This window comes from Mirounga angustirostris, unplaced genomic scaffold, assembly GCF_029215605.1.
Source record: "Mirounga angustirostris isolate CCGP_5_RB_7025 unplaced genomic scaffold, mMirAng1.0.hap1 SCAF_1, whole genome shotgun sequence".
Classification (NCBI taxonomy): domain Eukaryota; kingdom Metazoa; phylum Chordata; class Mammalia; order Carnivora; family Phocidae; genus Mirounga; species Mirounga angustirostris.
In genome coordinates, this window is record NW_026991709.1 from 213,326 (window position 1) to 228,801 (window position 15,476).

The following is a 15,476-nucleotide window of genomic DNA, read 5'->3' on the forward strand; positions in this document are numbered from 1 at the left end:
GTCACAGCGTCACAGCTCGACCCATGGGAGACTGTCACAGCGTCACAGCTCGACCCATGGGAGGTTGTCACAGCGTCACAGCCCAGCCAATGGGAGGTTGTCACAGCGTCACAGCCCGGCCAATGGGAGGTTGTCACAGTGTCACAGCCCGGCCAATGGGAGACTGTCATAGCGTCACAGCCCGGCCCATGGGAGGTTGTCACAGTGTCACAGCCCGGCCAATGGGAGACTGTCACAGCGTCACAGCCCGGCCAATGGGAGGTTGTCACAGTGTCACAGCCCGGCCAATGGGAGACTGTCATAGCGTCACAGCCCGGCCAATGGGAGACGGTCACAGCGTCACAGCCCGGCCAATGGGAGACTGTCATAGCGTCACAGCCCGGCCCATGGGAGACTGTCACAGCGTCACAGCCCGACCCATGGGAGGTTGTCACAGCGTCACGGCCTGGCCAATGGGAGACTGTCACAGCGTCACAGCCCGGCCAATGGGAGACTGTCATAGCGTCACAGCCCGGCCCATGGGAGACTGTCACAGCGTCACAGCCCGACCCATGGGAGGTTGTCACAGCGTCACAGCCTGGCCAATGGGAGACTGTCACAGCGTCACAGCTCGACCCATGGGAGGTTGTCACAGCGTCACAGCCCAGCCAATGGGAGGTTGTCACAGCGTCACAGCCCGGCCAATGGGAGGTTGTCACAGTGTCACAGCCCGGCCAATGGGAGACTGTCATAGCATCACAGCCCGGCCCATGGGAGGTTGTCACAGTGTCACAGCCCGGCCAATGGGAGACTGTCACAGCTTCACAGCCCGGCCAATGCGAGGTTGTCACAGTGTCACAGCCCGGCCAATGGGAGACTGTCATAGCGTTACAGCCCAGCCAATGGGAGACGGTCACAGCGTCATAGTCCGGCCCATGGGAGACTGTCATAGCGTCACAGCCCGGCCCATGGGAGGTTGTCACAGAGTCACAGCCCGGCCAATGGGAGACTGTCACAGCGTCACAGCCCGGCCAATGGGAGGTTGTTGCCACCCCACACTCACTATCCTTCAATGGATTTTCCTTCAAAGCAGCTCCTCCCACCTTCCTCCTTTTTCTCTGTAAAGTAACCCTCCTCTCCTACATTAGCCAGACTTGCCTTTAGTTTTGCACGTCTGAAATTGCAATTCCTGCCATTTCTGAACAAACCCAATTTGCGGGTAAAATAACTGGCTATTTTATTTTCAAGGTCAACACCATCTGGGGATTTCAAGTGTTTCCACTAACAGGAACCAAATTCTACATCTTGCAGACGGTTTTCCTTCTCATTCAGTTCTCATTTTTCCCAGTGGCAGTGTAATCCATACTATGCTCCAAGATGAATGTTTTTTATTACGTAACAATTCTTTGTTTAAAATGCATGCTTCATTTCTCAAGACTTAATACTTACTTTTGTGACCTCTGTAATTAGAGCGTAAAAATTAACAGGCGAGACCTTGTTTAGAATGGACCTGGGAGGCCAGCAAGGGGAGCTACCTGCACGCCCAGCAGAAAGAGGCAGACTTTGCCGTGGATGCTACTTCACTCCTGCAGCAGAAGGAAGGGTTTCCTCCTGCCCCGGCAACAGCCCAGCCAACAAGAAGCCACCACACTTCCAGCTCCCAGCCTTAGCTTCCTTATCCTGGACTGTAATTCTCTGCTATTCTTAAATAAACCCATTTTTGCTGGTAAAACAACTAGCAGGGTTTTTTTTTTGTTTTAAGGCTAGCAACAAACACTTATATATACATTGCATTTTCACTGGCAAACCCTGGCATTGGGGCCGGGGTGGGATGGAGCCTGCACGGGGCTGGATTGATGGAGGGGGGCCAGAGCGGGGCGGGGCGGGGCCTGGCTGACCGGGCAGGGCCAGGTCAGCGGACCCGGCGGAGGGGGGAGAGGACCGAGCATCCCCAGGGGCTAGCGGCCAACGGCACGAGTGGGGTGGGAGGAGAAAGAATGGGGGGGCCGGAGGGCTCCGATGCAGGAGCAGGACCCGGGGCAAGGCACGGGGCTCGGAGGGGCGCGCGCACCCGGGAGGGAGGTGGGCGCGGCTCTGCGAAGGCGTGGCTGGGGAGAGAGGCGCGGCGGGGCAGGGCGCGGTGCTGGGTGGGGGGAAGGAAGCGAGGGCGGTGGGCGTGGCCCGGGGGAAGGGGCGTGGCCCTGCAGTTGCCCCGCCTGCAGGCAGCCGCTGGAGCGCCCAGCACACGGCCGGGAAGGCTGGGGGTCTTCAGGGGGGCAGCGGCCTCGGTCGACGCACTGACGCACACGCCCGGAAAAGACTCACTTGGCCCGTCCTGCTTCGGTGCGGCCCAGCCGCCCGAGCTGCCCACGGGAAACCTACCTCAGCCGCCTTTCTCCGCTGAGTTCTGCGTCCACACCGCGAGTGCGGAGGGGCGGACGACGCCTACCAGCAGCCCAAGCCACCGCCCTCGGCTCGCGCAGGCGCAGTACGCGCAGGCCGGCCGCGGACGGAGCCCCTCCCTGGGCCCCGCTCCCCACGCCTGCGCAGTCCGTACTCGCCCTTCGTCCGGAGAATGGAGCCGCCGCCTTCGGCCGCACGCAGGCGTAGTCGCTCAGGCCCGTCTGGGAGAAGGTCCTGGCCTGGGAGGAGCGCCCCGCGCAGGCGCACTTCCCGGGTTCCGCTTCCCGCCGAGGCGCGCGGGAGAGCCGGACCTCCTGTCGTGACGGGTGGGCGGTGGGGTCGCCGCGGGGGCCGGGACCCGACCCGGGTTGGGGGGAGCTGGGTGGCTGGGCCCGGGGCCCGTCGTGGCCTGGGGAGCAGAGCCCATCGTGAGGGACAGAAGTGGCCGATTTCTGGAGCAGGACCTCCCTTCTGCGCCTTCCCATCCCTGCTGTGAAGGGACACCTGTCATTCTTCTCACTTGACAAGTGGAGGCAGTGATGAAGCTTTTACTTCACCGGGAGGAAGTGGAGATTGGAAGGGAGACTGGAGAGCATCAGAGCCCCTGACTGCGGGGCGGCCTCGGGGTGGGCAGGTGGCAGCACTGGAGTCCTGGGAACCAACCGTGGAGTAGTGGTGGCGGGGCGAGGGGAGTAAGGAGGTGATGGATGCGGGGGGCGGAAGGAGGGCGCCGGCCTGGCGCAGCGGGTTAAGCGCGGGACCTGATCGGACTCAGGCCTCAGTCTGGGTGGTGAGACTGAGCCCGCGTCAGCTCCGTGCTGGGCGTGGAGCCTGCTTTAAAAAAAAAAAGAAAAGTGGGAGGTGGGTGTTGGCAATGGTCGCAAACGAAGGAAATGTGTTTAATACCACTGATCTGTGCATTCATAAATGGTGAAGGTGGTAAAGTTTATATGTATTTGACCACAATAAAAAAGGAGCAGGAAAACAAATTATCAATGGGAGGAAAGAAAAAGGAACTCAATACAGGATCTGTAGATTTTTAAAAGATAACTGATAATATGAAACGATGTCAAAAATTTGACAAATCACATAAATTGGAAAAATTCCTTGAAAAACACAACAAATTCTTCCCAAAAGAATATTTGGGAAAGCTGCATGGTTCTATATTTGTTAAGGGAATTGATTTTATAATTTAAAACCTTCTTACAAAGGTTACTCCAGGCCCAGATGGCTTCACTAGTAAATGCTTCCAACCATACAAGAAGAAAATGATACCAGTGCTACACAAATTCTGGAAATTAAAGAAAAGTGCAATACTTCCTAACTGGTTCTACAAGACCAGCATAACTCTGCTATAAAATGTTAGCACAAACAATCCAGTGGAAGATAAAATGAGTACATATCATGACCAAGTGTGGTTTACTCTAGGAATGAAAGATGGTTTAAAATTTAAAAATCACTATTTCCACATTTCAGATTATAGGACAAAAGCCATATGAACATCTACATAGATGCAGAAAAAAAGCATTTCATAAAACTCAACACCCACTAAATTCACAAAACTAGAAATAAAAAAGAAAGGAATATCTAAATCTTAGACATAGTTTAAAAACAAGTAACAGCAAAGTAGTGGGTGCTTTTCTCCTGGATTCGGGAAGAAGAGAAGGATGTCCTCCATAATTTCTACTCAGCAGTGTACAGGGGGTCTTACCCCAATGCGAGAAGGCAAAAGAAAGACAGTGTAAAGACTCAAAGAAAAAAGTAAAATTCATTATTCACAGATGGCATAATTGTGTTTGCAGATAATCCAAAATAATGTACAAATAAAGTACTGTAATTAATAAGTGAATACCCTAGTCTCTAGATGAAGGGCCAATGTAGTAGCAATCAACAGAAAATGCAATCTAAAAATTCCATGTACAAAAGCGTCAAGTAGGGACGCCTGGGTGGTTCAGTCGTTAAGTGTCTGCCTTCAGCTCAGGTCATGATCCCGGGGTCCTGGGATCGAGCCCCGCATCGGGCTCCCTGCTCCGTGGGAAGCCTGCTTCTCCCTCTCCCACTCTCCCTACTTGTGTTCCCTCTCTCACTGTGTCTCTCTCTGTCAAATAAATAAATAAAATCTTAAAAAAAAAAAAGCACCAAGTAACATCAAATGTCATCTGTCTTTTAGTAGATAACAGAATGGGACAAACATGTACACAGTAAGGATATAGATCTAAACAACACTATCACACCAATCATTTAATTAACCATCATAAACAACTGCAGAATGCAGTTGTATTCTGTAACATCATAAACAACTGCAGAATGCTAACCAAGATAAACCACATGCTGGACCATAAAATAGTCACAATAAATTGCAAAGGTTGAAATCTTAAAGTGTATGTTCTCTGATCATAATGAAATAAAATTAGAAAATAAAAGAAATCTAGAAAAGTCCCAAATATTTGGAAATTAAGCAGCATACATATAAATAACCCATGGGTCAAAGGAAGCAACCAGAAAGTTTTTTAAAAATTGAATGCTAATGAAAATATACTGCTATAGGGCGCCTGGGTGGCTCAGTTGGTTAAGCGACTGCCTTCGGCTCAGGTCATGATCCTGGAGTCCCGGGATCGAGTCCCACATCGGGCTCCCTGCTCAGCAGGGAGTCTGCTTCTCCCTCTGACCCTCCCCCCTCTCGTGTGCTTTCTCTCTCTCTCTCTCTCTCTCTCTCACTCTCTCAAATAAATGAATAAATAAAATCTTTTAAAAAAAAAAGAAAATATACTGCTATAGTCTGAAAGTCTGTGTTCTCCCAAAGTTCTTACATTCAAATCCTAACCCCCAATAGAATGGTGTTTGAAAGTGGGGCCTATGGAAGGAGATTGGGTCATTAGAGCAGAACCCTCATGAATGGGATTAGAGCCCTTAAAAAGACACTCCAGAGACACCTTACCCTTCTACCATGCCAGGTAACAGCAAAAAAAAAAAAAAAAAAAAGGCCGTCTGTGACCCAGGAAACCCTCACCAGATACTGAATTTGCATGATCTTGGCCTTCCCAGCCTCTAGAACTGTGAAAAAGAAATGTGTATTGTTGTAAGCCACGCCGTTTATTACAACCCAAATGGACTAGAAAACATGTATTAAAATTTGGGGGATGCAGATAAAGCAGAGTTTTGAAAGAAATTGATGCTTTCAATGCTTATGTTAGAATGGAAGAAAAATTTAAAAGCAGTGATCTAAATTTCCAATTTAAGAAGCTAAAATTAAAAAAATAAAGGAAAAGCAAATTAAAACCAAACTAAGTCAAAGAAAGGAAATATTAACTAAATGAATGTTAAGTTAAATAAATATTAAATAAACCAGTGAACTAGAAAACAAGTTAACAAAGAAAAAGTTAACAAAAACAGAAGTTGGTTTTTTGAAAAAAAATGATAGAATTGATAAATTTTAAGCAAGAATTATCAAAAGAAAACTATCAATATTAGAAACGCAAAGGTGGCTTTCTTCCCAGATCACACCAATGTTAAAACAGATAAATAGGGGGTGCCTGGCTGGCTCAGTCAGAGGAGCATGGGACTCTTGATCTTGGGGTTGTGAGTTCAAGCTCCACATTGGGTGTAGAGATTGTAAAAAAATAAATGAATAAACTTAAAAAAAAAGTTAAATAGAAGACCATGACCAACTTTACGCCAGCACATTTGATAATTTGTATGAAATGGACAAACTACTTTAAAGGCATTACTTATCAAAAGTGATACAACAGAAAAGGAAAAATATATGTACTGAGTTATCAAAAAACCTTCCCGCAGAGAAAATGCCAAACCCAAATGGTTTCATTGGTGAATTCCATCAAATGTGTAAGGAAAATATAACACCAGTATTAAACAAAATTTTAAGAAAACAGGGAATGGACACTTCTTCAATTTGTTTTATGAGGGAAGCTTAACTCTGGTACAAGCACCTGACAAATACAAGAAAATTACAGACAAATATCCTTCATAAAAATAGATGCAAAAATCCTTAACAAGACGAACCATGAGAGACGATGGACTCTGAAAAACAAACAGGGTTCTAGAGGGGAGGGGGGTGGGAGGATGGGTTAGCCTGGTGGTGGGTATTGAGGAGGGCACGTTCTGCATGGAGCACTGGGTGTTATGCACAAACAATGAATCATGGAACACTTCATCTAAAACTAATGATGTAATGTATGGGGATTAACATAAGAATAAAAAAGAAAAAGAAAAAGAAAAAAAAAGGAAAAAAAAATCCTTAACAAAATATTAGCAAATCAACCCAATAATAAATAGAAAAGGTAATACATTATTAAGGTCAACTGAAGTTTATCTTAGCAATGCAAAATTGGACTAACACTTGCAAATCAATGTAATTCACAATCTTAACAGAATGAAGGAGAGAATCCATATGGTCTTTCAATAAATTTTTAAAAAGGATTTGGCAAAATTCAATATCAAATCATGATTTTTTTAAGATTTTATTTATTTATTTTAGAGAGATAGCACAAGCAGGGGAAGGGGTAGAGGGAGAGAATGTCAAGCAGACTCCCTGCTGAGCATGGAACCTGAAGCAGGCCTGGATCGCATGACCCCCAGATCATGATCTGAGTGGAAACCAAGAGTCAGACGCTTAATCCACTGAACTACCCCAGTGCCCCAATCATGATTTTTTTTTTTTTTAATATCAGTGATACAGGCAGGCTAGGTCAGAGGACCCAGAGGAGGGGTCCCGCAGGACCAGCCAAGGGGGTCCTTGGCTTCTCACAGGATAGAAATCAAATGTGAGCCAGAGACAGTGAAAACAGAGTTTATTGAACAGTGTGAGTGACAGAGAATAGCAGATGTAGTGTCTGGGAGGCTTGGAACAGGGAACAGAATGAGTCTTGTTGTCACCTGGGGTTAGGGGTTTATATTGGAAAGGGGTCTACGGGATGGGTTCCTACAGGAATCCAAGGTAAGGTCCAACCAAAGGTGAGTGTCAGATGAGTGATAGGTGTTATGCCATAAGTCACTGAAGGTAGAGGGTGGGGGTTTTTTGTTTTGTTTTGTTTTTTGTTTGGGGGGAGTTTTTTGTGAGTAAAATGATAGAAGTTTATTAAGCAAGGATACAGAAGAAGCTCTCAGGAGTGAGAGGGGTCCCAACAGGGTTGCCCTGAAGGTAGAGGGTGTTGATGACGGCATCAGCCAAGGTTTGTTCTAAGTTAACGTCCTGGAGTCCAGTTGGGATCTGGCTTGTCTTAGATGTTATCAGGTGTTTGGGGCCTAGGATGAGACTCAGAGAATGATTAATTTTCTGCTTGCCCCTTGAAGTGGGAACATAGCTTCTTTGGCTTATTCAAAGGCAAAATATGGAACATGAGTTACTGGGGCCTAGCAGAAAAACCGCAGAGACAGAGCCTTTCTCAAATGGAGTCACTTCAGCCTCCCTACTTCATCAGTAAAAACAGAACATCTTCTATCTCTAAAAAAGCATCTATCAGAAACCCTAATGCTAAAATCATAGTGATATGATACTGAAAGTTTTCATTAGAAACAAGCAAATGTTTCCACTTTCACTACTTCTACTCAACATTTTATAGGAAATCCTGGCCAGCACAATAGGTAAGTCAAGCAATAAACAAATAAAAGGAATAACTATTAGGACAAAAGAAACACAATTATGTTTATTCACAGATGATTAGATGGTTTGCATCGAATAGCCTAAGGAATCACAAAACTACTAGAATAAATAAGTGAATTTAGCAAGATTGTAGGATAAAGGTCTACATAGAAAAATAAGTGAATTTTTATAGGAGTGCTTGGGTGGCTCAGTCAGTTGAGCATCCGACTCTTGGTATCAGCTCAGGTCATGATCTAGCAGTCCTGGGATCAAGCCCTGTGTCGGCCTCTGCTCAGTGCAGAGTCTGCTTCTGATTCTCTCTCCCTCTCCCTCCTGCTCACTCTCTCTCAAATAAATAAAATCTTTAAAAAGAAAAAGAAGTGTATATTTTTATTTGCTAGGAGCAAAACATCAAAAATGAACTTTTTAAAAAACCCATGTAGGGTGGCCGGGTGGCTCAGTTGGTTGGGCGTCTGACTCTTGATTTCAGCTCAGGTCTGATCTCAGGGTAGTGGGATCAAGCCCCACCTCAGGCTCTGCGCTCAGTGCAGGGTCTGCTTGCCCCTCTCCCTCTGCTCCTCCCCCACCCCACTCACTCTATCTCTCAAAGAAAATCTTTAAACCCATGTATAGCACTGTAGGATAAGCACCTGACAGTTACCTTTTTATAATGTCAGTGCCTGACATCAAGCTTTTGGTTGCCAGGGCATCCTCTATCACAGACATCCATCTCCAGCAGACACATTGCCAACTACACACTAGATGAAAAGCCATGAAGCCACCCCACCCACCCATCAAGTTCCCTTTTTCAGAAAGCACTAGTTGACCAAACCAACCTTTTGATCACTTGCTTTTCCTTTCCTGCGATTAATTCCTGCTTTTATGTTTCAAATTCCCCAGTAAAGAGTGAACCCTTGAAACCCTAGGCCACCAGCCTTGACCCCAATAAAGGCAGAACCCCAGGCCCACACTCTCTCCTCTCCCCCTGCCTCACCATGACCCTACCATGACCTCCCTGTGTGGCCCTGGGCATGTACCCTCCAGGGACTGTGAGTAATAAACATTTTCAAAGTTCCCTGATGGTTGTTGCTGTGATGTGTCTTGCAATCCTAATAAGAACGAGAGCTGGTCCAGCCACAACATTGGCTGCACCTGGGGAAAAATCTGTGAAGGCTTGCCACGACCAGTGGCGGGGGGCGGGGGGGGGGGGGGTGCAGGTGAGTGCCCCCAGGCATTTCTAGTGGGTGGCATCACCAGCGATAGGCCAAGACAAATGCAGAGCAAGCATCAACAATAAAATGCCTAGGAATAAATTTAACAAAATATGTGAAAATGTGCACAAAAATATGTGCATGAGTTCTACACTAAAACTATTTAAACACAGAGAAAGTTTAAAAGCTCTAAATAAATGGCGAGGATTCCATGTTTACATATTGGAAACTCAACAAATTTAAGAAGTCAATTCTCCACAGTGTGATCAATGCATTCAACATAATCCCAACAGGCCTTTTTTCCAGAAACCGACAAACTGATTCCAAAATTTATAGAGCAATGCAAAGGACCTACAATCACAGAACAATCTTAAAAGAGAATAGTATTGTATGATATACACCCTCTGACTTTAAGAATTCCTGTAAAGATACAGTACTCAAGGCCATGTGGTGTTGATAAAATGACAAGCAAAAAGCTCAATGGGACAGCAAAGAAAATTCAGAAGTAGACACACACATTCACAGTCATTGATCTCCCACAGGGAAGCCTTTCCAGAAGATGGGCCACAGGAGGAACTGGCTGCTTAGAAATAATGAACCTAGATGTCCACCTTACACTACAGAGAAGCTCATTGGGATGGATTATAGATGCAAATGTGAAAGGCAGAACTTCAAACTTAGAGGTCGCAAAGTTTCCTTAGATGTAAAAAGCACTAACAATAAAATTAGAAGTCAGGAAATAAAACCAGGGATCAACAAACATTGTTTTGTAAAGGGCCAGGTGGTAAATATGTTAGGGTTTGCAGGCAGCCTCAGGCAGAACTACTCACCACCACCTCTGTAGCATGAAAACAGTTGTAGACAATACGTGAATGAGTGGGGGCAGCTGTGTTGCTGTTTTTTGAAGTAAGCTCTAGGCCCAACGTGGGGCTGAACTCCGGACCCCCAGACCAAGAGTCGCACACTCTACCAACTGAGCCACAGGTGCCCCCCACCTTTTTTTTTTTTTTTCGGTGCAGCTGTAGAGTTTTTTGTTTTTTGTGTCTTTTCTTAACTTTCCTAACAAGTTAAGCATATTCTGGAAGTCTGCTGCTCTGCCTGCCATAAGGCAATACCACAGACTGGCTGGCTTAAACAGCAGACATTTATCTGTTAGAGTTCTGCAAACTGGAAGTCCATGGTCAAGGTGCGAGCAAATTCAGTTTGGTGAGAGCTCTCTTCCTGGCTGTGGACGGCTGCTTTCTCATGTCCTCATGTGACAGCGCGAGAGTCTAGCGTCTCTTCCTCTTCTTATAAAGGACACCAGTTCTATGGGACTGCGGCCCCACCCTCATGACCTCATCAACTTAATTACCTCCCAAATAACCCTGTCTCCAAATAGTCACACCAGGGGTTGGAGCTCCAACGTGTGGATATTGAGGGCTTACAATTCATAACACTTATGGCCCAGGAACAGAACTCCAGGGCATTTGTCCAAGAGAAATGAAAACATACATCCAAAAAAACACCTTGTCCAAGAATGTTCTTAGCAACTTTATTTACGACAGCAAAAAAGTTGGTACCATTACAAATGTCGGTCCACAGGAAGATGGATATACAAATTGTAGTATATTCATACAGTGGAACACGACTCGGGAAGTTTACGTTGTCAGAAGCATGGCCCCCTTGAACTGAAAGGGACAGAGTTCAAAGTGAACTCAGGCCTGCCTGTGGACCCCCAAATTTCTATGGGCAACCCAGCAGCAAACCTGAGCCATTCCTTATGGAAAAGGAAGGACATCTCACAGGGCAGAGACCAGTGGGCTGTGGTGCCACTCCCAGGGAGCGCTGGGCAACTCTCATCTGTGAGCCACTTGCAAGGAGCAGGACCAGGCTCTAATCAAGACATATTTACTGCCCTGGACCTGGGGAACCCCGCAGGACCTCAGGATTGCGGTGGACCGGTAATGAGTATGCGCGTTGTATTCTACCCCTGTTTGTATGGGAGTGTCCACTGTGTCTACCGTCCCTGCCTCACCAGCACGTGCTGGGTGTGTTTGCAGGGAGGCGCAGGTGACTTGTTCTCCTAGTGCACAGACCTCTAGAACAAGAGCTGTGCCTAGGGAGCCTCGGCAGCTTCTACACCCGATTTAAATCGTGAGATCCTGAGCTTCAAGCTTGGATGAGACTTTCCTGAGCTAAGGTGAGCAATGCTTTGCATTTGAGGAATGTATCTTGTGGCCAGAGAGCTAAGTGTGGGAGATTTGCCAAAGTGGCCATAATGCTCTGCAGTTTTTTCCAGCAAGAGGTGGACCTCTGGATCTGGGGCTGGTCTTGTGATACACCTGCAGAAGTAGCAAAAGTGATCTTGTCTGGTTTCCAAGTTCAGGGTTCAAGAAGCCATTCAGTTTCCATTCTCGTCCTCTTGACAGAGTCACACACATCCCACATACACACTTAACAACCAGCCTCCTCAATGAGCAGAACCAGCTAGATGACCAAGGGGAACTACAGACAAATGAATGAGGCCAGATGAGGCCAACATTAGAACTGCCTGGGTAGGGGCACCGGGTGGCTCAGTCAGTTGAGCGTCTGATCTTGATTTCGGCTCAGCTCATGATCCCAGAGTTGTAAGATGGAGCCCCGCGTCAGGCTCCATGCTGGGTGTGGAGCCTTTTTAAGATTCTCTCTCTCCCTCTCCCTCTGCTCCACCTCCCCCTTCTCTCCCTCTCTTCTAAAAAAAAGAAAAAAGAACTGCCCAGATGAACAAATCCCAAATAACCAATGCGCAGAATCATGAGCTAAATAAACAGTTGTTCTAGAACTCTAAATGTTGGGACAGTTTGGTATGCAGCAAACATATGCTGCTGTCTGGAGCACGGTGTGCTGGGCTTTTACAGTGACTGGGCTTCTCGAGGGCTGTCCTGAGAACCAGCATTCATCTGATACATCAAAAAAATGCTAATTAAAACCACAATGAGGGACGCCTGGGTGGCTCAGTGGGTGAAGCATCTGCCTTCGACTCAGGTCATGATCCTGGGGTCCTGGGATCGAGTCCAGAGTCCTGTCAGGCTCCCTGCTCAGCGGGAAGTCTGCTTGTCCCTCTCCTCCGCTGCTCCCCTGCTTGTGCTCTCACTCTGTCAAATAAATAAAATCTTTTTAAAAAAATTAAAAAATAAAACCACAATGAGATGTCACCACATACCGATCAGAACGGTTGAATTTTAGAAGACCAAGAATACTTAGTGTTGGCGAGTATCTTGAGCAATTAGAGTTCTCCTCTACTGCTGGGGGGGGGTGTAAACTGGTATAATTGCATTAGAAAACTATTGGACAGTTTCTAGAAAAGTGAAACATATGCCTATCCCATAAGTCAGTAATCCCTCTCATAGGTGTGTACCCTCTCCAAAAAAAAAAAAAAAAAGCATATATTCATCAAAAGACAAGTACAAGAAAGGTTCATAGTGAAGGGAATGGGCATGAAGGAGTCTTCTGGATGCTGGAATGTTCCATACCTTTAAAAGGATAAAAATTTGTGTAGTATACTATGTAATGTACACAATGTAAAGTATACCTCAACTGAAATTAATCCTTATGTTGTCTTTAAAAAGATTTGTGCCCTCTACGATTTGTAAATACTTTGGGCTGGAGGTGAACTGTGGTGACTTTTTAAGTGGTTGTGAATTCTTTGACACCCTTCCCATCAAGAAATAGGCCCCGTGTCCCCTCTCCTCGGATCCGGGTGGGCCTGTATCTGCTTTAACCAGTAGTGACTTCCGAGGTGAGCTCACAGAGGCCAGTGGCTTCCTCTGGTTCTCCCGGAATGCTGGTTCTCAGGACAGCCCTCGAGGAACCCAGGCACTGTAAAAGCCCACTGCACCGTGCTCCAGACAGCAGGCCCAGCTGAGCCCAGCCTTCCGGGTTTCTCTCGCCGGGTGCAGACAGGTGACTGAGGAGGCCTCAGGGTGATCCCGCCGCCCTCATTTGAGCCATTCTGGCTGTGCTGGTCTTCCCAGCTGAGGCCCCGAGCATTGTGGAGCCAAGCTGAGCCGTGCCCCCGTGCCCTGTGCCCTGAGCCTTACGCCCAGTGAGAACAGGAAGGCGGCTGAGGTTTGCGAGCTGTCAGCTGGAACAGAACTGTGTTCTTTGAAGCAGGATGCTGCCGTAACCAGTGCTTGGGAGGCCAAAGAGAGAAGCTGGAAGGGCCCTGTGGACCGTGTTGGTGTGAGACAGACCGGGCTTGAAGGGGCTGTCAGCAAGTCCCAACGAAAAGCGAGGAGAAGTCCGTTGCTACTGGGTGGTGGGGAGTCTGGTGCGGCGGTAGCCTGCGTGGAGCTGGGGGCAGAAAATGCCCATCAGCTGTAGGGTTGGTCAAGAGGTTTTCAGGCAGAGTTACAAGGGCCAAGAGGCACCTTGTGGATGCACATAATAAGGCCTGCTTAGAGAGAGAGCAGCCAGAGAAGGAATGATTCTGTGTTCACATAGACCTTGAAAGAGCTGCAAAGGAGCCAGGAGCGGCTGGGCTCAGAATGAAGCTCTGTTTTACCCCCAGCTCTCCCAGCAGAAGATTCTCAAAGGAGAGAGCTCAGAGCAAAGACAGACTCCATGGCACTGTTGGGAAAATGTGGTCTCAGGTGACCACGAGGCGGGCTGGGACAGGACAGCCCGCTGTGAAGACTCTGAAAAATTTCAGCCGGTGTCTTGCAGACCCATTCGGATGGGCCCAGGCCTTCTGTGGACCTTGTCCATGTGCCTGTCACTCAGCAGCCTTCTAGGAACCGAAGGGCCCTGGCCACAACAGTCCCACGGGCCCTGACGAGCAAGGGGCCTGTTTCAAAGAGGTTCGGGGTGTCGGTTCTGTCTAGTGGAGTGAATGTCAGTGAAGTCCATACAAGACTCAGTTACTAGGAGAACTGTCCTAGCAGCACCCACACCAAGTTGGACTAAAAGAACCAGAGATCGCACAAAGTGGACAGAGGCATTCGGAGCCCGGTGCCACCAGGCCGGCAGCGGACCAACTACTCAGCGGCAAGCACGGGCTACTTTTTACCGAAAAGGAGGAATGACTTGAAGGATGGAGGCAAGATCCCAGAATGCAAGGTCAGAAGCCACGGAGAGTCATTCACAGGGACACGACTGGCCCCTTACCCAAGGGACTGGTGACGTGTGCTGGGTTGGGTTTCAGAACTGCTATGCACAGCGCCTACTCCCACCGTCCCATTCCCCCTTTTGAACAGAGGCTGGCCTCTCCCTGTCCCGCCACTGGGGAGGCCATACAGTCAGGTCACTTGAGTCCTAAGTTGAGCAGGAAACATATTCAAGAAGCTGTTCCTGAGGTGTCACACTCAAGGAACCTCATCCGCATGTGGGCCTGATGTGGGTGCTGAGATCCTGGAGTGCTAGCTGCCACGATGGGATGAGGCCTTGGAGGTCCGGGGGTTTATTTCGTATGTGCATGGGGCATGGCCAGAGAGCAGACTGTGTTTTCCAAAGTTGGTCCCAACAATCTCTCCCTTCCCACAGGATCTTCTCCAGTGTGACCTTGCCACCTCTCTACCAAGAGGTAAAGTCTAAACCCCTCCCTTAGCTTTTGGGCTGGCTTCTGCCTGCCTGTAACCAACAGAATGTGGGGAGTGACCCACATGACCTCTGAGACTAGGTCAAAAAAGCCCATGCAACTTCTACCCTGTTCTCTCAGGATGCTCCCTCTGCAGAAAGGCAGCCCCATGTGAGAAGCTGGCCATCCTTAAACCAGCTTGCTGGAGAGACTGTGTGTTGGCACTCAAGCAGACTGTCCCAACTCAGCCCAGTCTCCCAGTCGTCTCCACCAAGGCCCCAGCCATGTGAGCGAGGCCACCACAGGCCCTCTGGACCGACGCAAGCGCCCACTGCATACCACCAAGGACCTCAGTTGACACCACACAGGCCAAAAGAATAGCTCCACCAAGCCCAGCCCAAATCCTGACCTACAGAACTCATAGATCTAATAAAATGGGGGTTTTCTGAGCCACTGAGTTTGGGGGCAGTTTGTTTTCCCGCAATAGCAACTGGAATACTCTGCCCTGTGAGAAAGTATCTTTCCTACATGTGTGATCCAGGAGGATGGAATTCACTGCTTCTCATAAAGCCTTTGGCTATTGTGAGTAGAAACACACAATACTTTTCAAATGATGGATTTATGATTGGTTTTTATTTATAAGGAATCTGACAGAAGTTTGGTAATTCAGATATGCATACAAAACTCTTCCTGTGGTATTGTGTTTAGAAATGCTCCTAGGAAAATAAAGATTGAAGATTTAAATATA

At 47.8% G+C, this 15,476-nt stretch overlaps 1 protein-coding gene across 11 annotated transcripts in view; it reads right to left on the reverse strand.

Annotated features, from left to right (window-relative positions):
* Nucleotides 1-2,556, reverse strand: part of PRMT2 (protein arginine methyltransferase 2) — a 32,505-nt gene extending 29,949 nt beyond the window's left edge. For 2 of the 11 annotated variants that reach the window (XM_045902285.3, XM_045902284.3), the window contains exon 1: nt 2,362-2,520. The gene's annotated coding sequence lies outside the window, so the exon portion shown is untranslated. Of the gene's footprint in view, nt 1-2,361 lie in introns of all 11 variants that reach the window. The other 9 variants (XM_064577545.1, XM_064577544.1, XM_045902286.3 and 6 more) reach the window with 9 other exon arrangements.
* Between the last annotated feature and the right edge of the window lie 12,920 nt (nt 2,557-15,476).